The following is a 7,598-nucleotide window of genomic DNA, read 5'->3' as shown; positions in this document are numbered from 1 at the left end:
CATACCGGGAGCCAAAACGGGAGCTCCGGAAGTCCCTCCATGTTCCTCCTCGGAGGAGCCTTCATTCCCCAAAGAACGGGGAGGGATAATGATGGACTCCGGGGAGGGGGTAATTGGCAGAGGGGTGGGTGGAGGAGAGGGGGAAGTGGGACGGAGGGGAAGGAGGCCCGACAGTTCCGGGAGAGGGTCTGGGAAGGCTGGGGAGGAGTGGGGTATAGGGGAAATATTTGGGGTGGAGTGTTGGCTGGGGGTTGGGGATAGTGGCCGGGAACGCCGTCTGGCCGGTCGGTGACGGCGTAGTCTTGGCTGTCCTCCTAAAATATGTCAAACAAATTGAGGTTAGTTTCTGGGCAAATCCGGGGCCCAAATAAAAAAAAAAAAACAGCAACAAAAAACATGCAAAAAGGAGTAGAATGAAAAAAACAGAAATAGAGGGAAAACAAGCACACGCTGATATGAGGACAAATAATTAATAGGACAGACAGGAAAACATGCACACGCAGATATGAGGACAAATAATTAATAGGACAGACAGGAAAACATGCACACGCAGATATGAGGACAAATAATTAATAGGACAGACAGGAAAACATGCACACGCAGATATGAGGACAAATAATTAATAGGACAGACAGGAAAACATGCACACGCAGATATGAGGACAAATAATTAATAGGACAGACAGGAAAACATGCACACGCAGATATGAGGACAAATAATTAATAGGACAGACAGGAAAACATGCACACGCAGATATGAGGACAAATAATTAATAGGACAGACAGGAAAACATGCACACGCAGATATGAGGACAAATAATTAATAGGACAGACAGGAAAACATGCACACGCAGATATGAGGACAAATAATTAATAGGACAGACAGGAAAACATGCACACGCAGATATGAGGACAAATAATTAATAGGACAGACAGGAAAACATGCACACGCAGTTTGCTCCACAAACACAAACATGAAAACCACAATACATAACACTTACTTTCAAGGATCTGCATGCGAAAGCATGCCAGCAAGCGTGGCGTTCGCCGTTGCAGGTCTGACCACCTGCGCTCAAGCTGCCCGATGTTGCGGCGTGAACCCAACGACCGCAGGCGGGACCGTGCCTCCGCATACGCGGAGCGCTTCTGCCGGTTGGTGATGGGTGGAGGCTGGCTGGTGATCCGCCTATCCATCACCTCCGTAAGCACCAGCAGCTCGCGCCTGGTGAATGCGGAGGCTCTCATGATGGCAATGGAGTTTTTCATACAAAACATTTTTGATAAAGTGTGGCAAAAATTTCTGATTGGCTAATGTATTTTGGAAATTAACAGGAGCAATTTTATTGGTTAGTGTATGAGTCATGTGTTCACCAGGGCCAGAAATCTCTGGAGAGTTATGATAGGCTTGATGCAGTGACATGCGTTTGCAAATTTAAATAAAGAAATGAACCCCGGAAAATATGCGGGGATCCACAGCAATAGAACAATTGTTTAATTGTGGTTCACATGTTTTTTGAACAATAAAAGCGAATGTTCCATCCGTACGTATTCTGCGGGTAAACACAAACACGGACAAGAGTAAAGTTTATTGCATTGTGTTGAAAAAAAAAAAACAATTAAGCTAATTGATACATTGATTGGCATGATACGATTGAGGGAGATAGGCAGAATAAAGGAGCAGGTAATCGACATCTGACAAGGCCACTTCCGGTTTCACTTGTGCGTGCGTTCCCTTCAAGCCATTTCGGGGATGTACGCTCGCTATTTTGCACGCTCGTTAGTTAGAGGAGGGGTCGCCTGAGTTTAGGGAGGAATTTTAGATGCGAACGAAAATACGAGCGAGCCATTGAATTTAAATAATTTTGTACGTACGCCTAACGTACGTGCGCCCGCTTGCGAGTGGGTCTGAATGAGGGCCAATGTCCGGGATCACATCAGTCTGATGAGCTCCCAAGAGAAAAAGGTTAAATATTATGAATGTTTAAAACTGTGGCAGCATGAAGGGGATACGTGGCTTAAAAATGTGCAAGCGACGCAAACTAGCGTTGCGAGCACATTGCCAGAGAATACATCCGCGATGCTAAATTGCAAAACGGACGAGCCGCAAAATGTTGCGCACGTGCGGCAAGGTAGCGTTGCGGAGAGTATTGCCAGCAGTTCACGCTCACCTCCCCCACCTTATGTGGATGGAGGTGCAAGTACAGTTACCAAAAATACCCATAAAAATGTAACAAGCTATTTGTACCCTCTCTTAAGCAACCATAAAGAAAATGTTTATGATGTGGATGATGAGCCTATTGTAATGTCTGCCATTTCCCATGCTGTGCAAATGATAGATGCTGCATCACCACAATCACGAGTGGTGCCGCCATCTCCATCGGTAACAGCAAGGGAAGTGCTAACACCCTCTGCACCCGTAGAGGAAGTTGTTCATACCATACGTAGCAGCAGCCGATTAAACCCCCAGCCAGGTAACCAGGTCAAAGATAGCAGCGCTACCGGTCTGCATCCCATTCGGACAAGGGGCCTCATTCAGACCCACTCGCAAGCGGCTGTCCGCTCGCAAGTGGGTCGATGGTGTGCACTGCGCATGCGCACGACGGAGGGAGCTCCGTCGTGCGCATGCGCCAGACGCGACGAGCGAAGGACTTTCCTTCGCTCGTTGTGTCTGATCAAAGGGGGCGTGCTGTTGATGTTGATTGACAGCACGCCCCCTTTGGCCGGGGGCGTGCCTGCCAGACGGAGGTGTTCCCAAGGGAACGCCTACCGTCAGAAGCCGGCCCCGCTGACATCACTAGTGATGTCAGTGGGAGTGATTTTGGCTCTGATAAAGCCAAAATCACTCCAGGGCTTGTGGTCGAAAACCCCGACCACAGGCTTCTGGTCGCACTGGCGATGGTCGCGATGGTCAAGACCATCGCGACCATCATCCTGCACGCTCGTATGTGCTGTGGGTGGAGACCCACAGCTATACGAGCGTCCAGGAGGACGCTCCATTTTTATGGAGGACGGCCCTCATTCAGAGCGAGCGCTCTGCTCAGTGCGTCCGGCTCTGAATGAGGGCCAATAACCGTTCCGAATGGAAATGCAGATGCGAACGGTATAGTGCCCACGAGGGAAGTGGTAATGCATTGTCCTTGGACAAGAGCAGAACTACATTCCATCATAAATGATTTCCCCGATCCCAAAAAGGAACTAGCCAAATGTCAAAGATTTTTGAGAAATTTGGGTAGTTCACATGAGCCCACTAATAAAGATTGGCGTGTGGTGTTAAGGGCCTGTCTGCAACGCAATACCGACGTGACAAAATTTATCACGGATTGTGTATTGGATGGTGACGTTCTCTTAACAGACCAAGTAAACCAAGGTAACATTTCCCGCATTGTAACTCAATTGGGTATATATTTTCCAGTAGTAGTTAACTGGAATAAAATTTTCACCATTAAGCAAAAAGAGAGTGAAACTGCAGAAGATTATTGCGATCGGGCTCTGCTGGCTATCACCCAGTACACTGGGATAGAAGATATTAAAGATAGCACTCACCACAGGGGAATGATAGTCACGGTACTAATGGACGGTCTGAAAAAGAATTTAAAGACTCGGGTTCAGACCTCACAGCCTGGCTGGAGGGGACTCACAATAGATACCCTCATAGAATATGCCATAGAACATGATAAAAACATCTCAAAAAAGAGAGAGACCCAGAGCGAAAACTAATGGCTGTCAGTATCCAAGCTCTGGAGGGAATGACGGTAACATCACAGCCAACAGACACACTCGCACCTGCACACACACACCTGAACAATTATATGCCCTCACTAACCCCACGCAATGACAAACACAGCTCTATTCCACTAACCCAATACAACCACAGGTCCCATACTCCTATCCCCCACAATACCCTTACCCTCCCTATCCTTACCCATATCCACCACCTTTACCCTCTGCTCAAACCTCTCAACAACACATATTACTCGATCCACGGACATGTTTTAATTGTAAACAAACAGGACACTTAAGTAGACACTGTAGAGTAAAAAGAGTAGGAACCCCAAATCAGGGAAGACCTGGATATCCCCATAAGGGATATGCACAGAGAACAGCAAATGTTCAGCAGGCACCAGCTCCAATTGTGGCCGTAAATGCTTTATTGGAGAATGCTAGCCAACACTAGGGGTCAGGTCATACCTGTAGTCTACAGATCGTCAGGTTAACGGGAAGTACTAAGGAAGAACCGGTCATGATGGTTGATGTAGCTGGTACTGAATATCCTTTTCTTGTAGACACAGGGGCGACCAGGTCAGTGATAAAATCTCCCGTTAATTTGCAGGTGACCAACGAGACAGTACCAACAATGGGTGTAACAGGTAAAGTGGAACATTATCCTTTAACAAAGTCCACAGAGGTTACTATTGGGCAGTTTCAAACCAGACATTCTTTCCTTCTGGCTGCTGCGGCTCCTACTAACCTGCTGGGTAGAAACTTGTTATGTAAGATGGGATGTGTTATATATTGCACCCCTGATGGTGTATTTTTAGATATCCCAGAGAGAGTTGCACACGAGGTGCGGGATATATTGGACACTCCCCAATGGATAATGTATCACTCTACAAGTTTAAATGAAAATCCATCTCAGGTAGATGAAATGTTGTCCCAAATTCCAGATTCCCTTTGGACTAAGGATGGACAGGACACTAGATTAATGGCAAATGTAAGCCCTGTAATGGTAAATTTAAAAAGCGGTAGGCAAGCTCAAAAAATTCCCCAGTACCCACTAAAACAGGAGGTAGAATTAGGGGTTTTTCCAATAATTTAGCGATTATTGCAACAGGGAATTTTAGTTCGTACAGCTAGTGTAGCCAACAGTCCCATCTTTCCAGTGAAGAAGAGTGGTGGGAGGGGTTATAGGCTGGTACAAGATCTAAGAGGTGTTAATAAGGTAGTAGAGAGCCAATTCCCTGTAGTGCCAAATCCAGCTGTCATCCTGATGCAGATCCCACCAAATGCAACCCATTTCACTGTCATTGACCTCTGTTCTGCTTTCTTCTCTGTGCCTCTCCACCCTGACTGTCAGTATCTATTCGCATTTACATACAGAGGTGTACAATATACATGGACACGGTTCCCGCAAGGTTTCATAGACAGTCCCAGTGTCTTTTCCCAGGCATTACACGACTGTTTACAATCCTTTCAACCTGCAAATGGATCTGTTCTAATTCAATATGTGGACGATTTATTGCTATGTTCTGACTCGTTTATGTCATGTTTGAATGATACTAAACTTTTGTTACTTCATCTCTCGCATACAGGGCACAAGGTGGCTAAGGACAAACTACAGCCATGCCAATCCAGAGTAAAATATTTGGGACACTGCCTAACCCAGGGGTTACGACATCTAACAAATGATAGAATCCTGACCATACAAAACATGACACTGCCGCAGAATCAACAGCAAATTCGTACCTTCTTGGGAATGTGTGGATATTGTAGAATGTGGATCCCAGGTTTTTCTATTTTGGCCTTGCCTTTACAGGAATTAGTCTCTTCCTCAAAGCCCGATCGTGTCATACACACAGAGGAATCAGAGCATCTTAAGGATAGTCTGACAAAAGCTCCTGCATTGGGAATACCTGATTCTGAAAAACATTTTGATTTGTATTGCACGGAAGCTGATGGTTGTGCTGTAGGTGTCCTTACACAAAAACATGGTGATGCCAGTAGGCCCGTAGCATACTACAGTGCCCAATTAGACACTGTAGCAAGATCACTCTCCACTTGTTTGAGAAGTGTAGCAGCTACGGCCCTATTGGTGAGTAAAAGTGAGGACGTGGTACTGGGTCATGATATGATTGTCTACACTCTCCATGCTGTATCTGCTCTGTTGAACTCAGCTCAAACCAGACATGTCTCTTCAGCTAGGTTTACCAAATGGGAACTAGCTCTAATCGCACCCGCAAACATCACTGTTAAACGTTGCAACACGCTGAATCCAGCAACGTATTTACCATATGTACAACATGATGTACAAAGGGTGGAAGGAGACGAGTTGCTGGCGGGAGGTGAGTTCAGCAGACATAATGATACGCACGATTGTATGACATATCTGAATCAGACCTTTACTGCTAGACCTGACATACATGACACACCTTTAGAGAATGTGGATGTGACTTTTTATACGGATGGGAGTTGTCATAGACAAACAGACAGAGGTGAATTATGTACCGGTTATGCTGTTGTAAATGACACAGACATCATAGAAGCTAAGCCTCTTGGTCCTCCTCACTCAGCCCAGGTGGCAGAGTTAGTAGCACTAACTAGAGCGTGTGAACTGGCAGCAGGCAAATCTGCTAACATTTACACTGACTCGAGGTATGCGTTCGGGGTGGTGCACAATTTGGGGCTCTATGGCGTCTGAGAAATTTTATGACAGCAGCAGGCACACCAGTTGCACATTCCTGACACATAAAACATCTTTTAGAAGCAATCCAACTGCCCAAAGCAGTGGCAGTAATTAAATGTAAAGCCCATACATGTGAGGATGATCCGGTGTCACTTGGCAACAACAGAGCCAATGAAGCTGCAAAATGGGCAGCAGGGTTAAAAATGTTTTCTCCAACTGAAAAAAATATGTCTTTCCAAACAATTGATATGCTGAAATTAATTGAGATGCAAAATTTGTGTTCAATTCAGGAAAAATCCATTTGGAAGTCCAAGGGATGTGGGCAAGAGTCCTCCGGGCTCTGGAGGGACGGACAAGGTAAGCCAGTAGCCCCCAAGGCATATTACCCCAACCTGGCTGAGGCAGCACATGGTCTGACTCATCTGGGAAAACAAGGTATGTGCAAGTTGGTGAGAGCATACTGGTGTGCACCAGGTTTCTCTTCACAAGCAGAAAAGATAGCAATGTCCTGTCTGACCTGCTTGAGGAAGAACATAGGGAAAGCGATCCCTACCGAACCGTCCCACATTCCACCGACTGATGGACCTTTCCAGGTGATACAAATTGATTTCATCCAATTATCACCCTGCAGGAACCTTAAGTATGTATTAGTGTGCACGGATGTATTTTCTAATTGGGTTGAGGCCTACCCAGAGGCCACTAATACTGCTGCGTTTACTGCCAAGAAAATAGTTCAGGAATTTGTATGCAGGTACGGTATCCCTAAAATCATTAAGAGTGACAGGGGTACTCATTTAACAGGTGATGTTTTTCAAAATATGTGTAAGCTTATGGGTATTAATAGCCAACTTCACACCCCCTACCGACCGCAAGCCAGTGCCAAGGTAGAGAGGATGAACAGAACTATTAAATATAAGTTAAGTAAAATCATGGCAGAGACTGGACTAGGATGGCCAGAAGTGTTACCTTTGGTCATACATAGCATAAGGACCACTCCTAGACCTCCTCTAAATCTGTCCCCATTTGAAATACTGTTCGGTAGACAACCTCATTTGATTATAAGTCCACAGGAAGACCTGAAGGGTAACAACGAGGTAACTGTAAAGTATCTTATATCAATGAGTAAGCAGTTAAAGCAACAGCAGCAGAAACTGAAATTGTTGTCTAATGATATGCCTGAAACTAACTGTCATGATGTT

The sequence above is a fragment of the Taudactylus pleione genome, unplaced genomic scaffold (assembly GCF_031769625.1).
Source record: "Taudactylus pleione unplaced genomic scaffold, aTauple2 ptg000959l, whole genome shotgun sequence".
In the NCBI taxonomy this organism is placed as follows: Eukaryota; Metazoa; Chordata; class Amphibia; order Anura; family Myobatrachidae; genus Taudactylus; species Taudactylus pleione.
Note: the sequence above shows the minus strand (reverse complement) of the source record.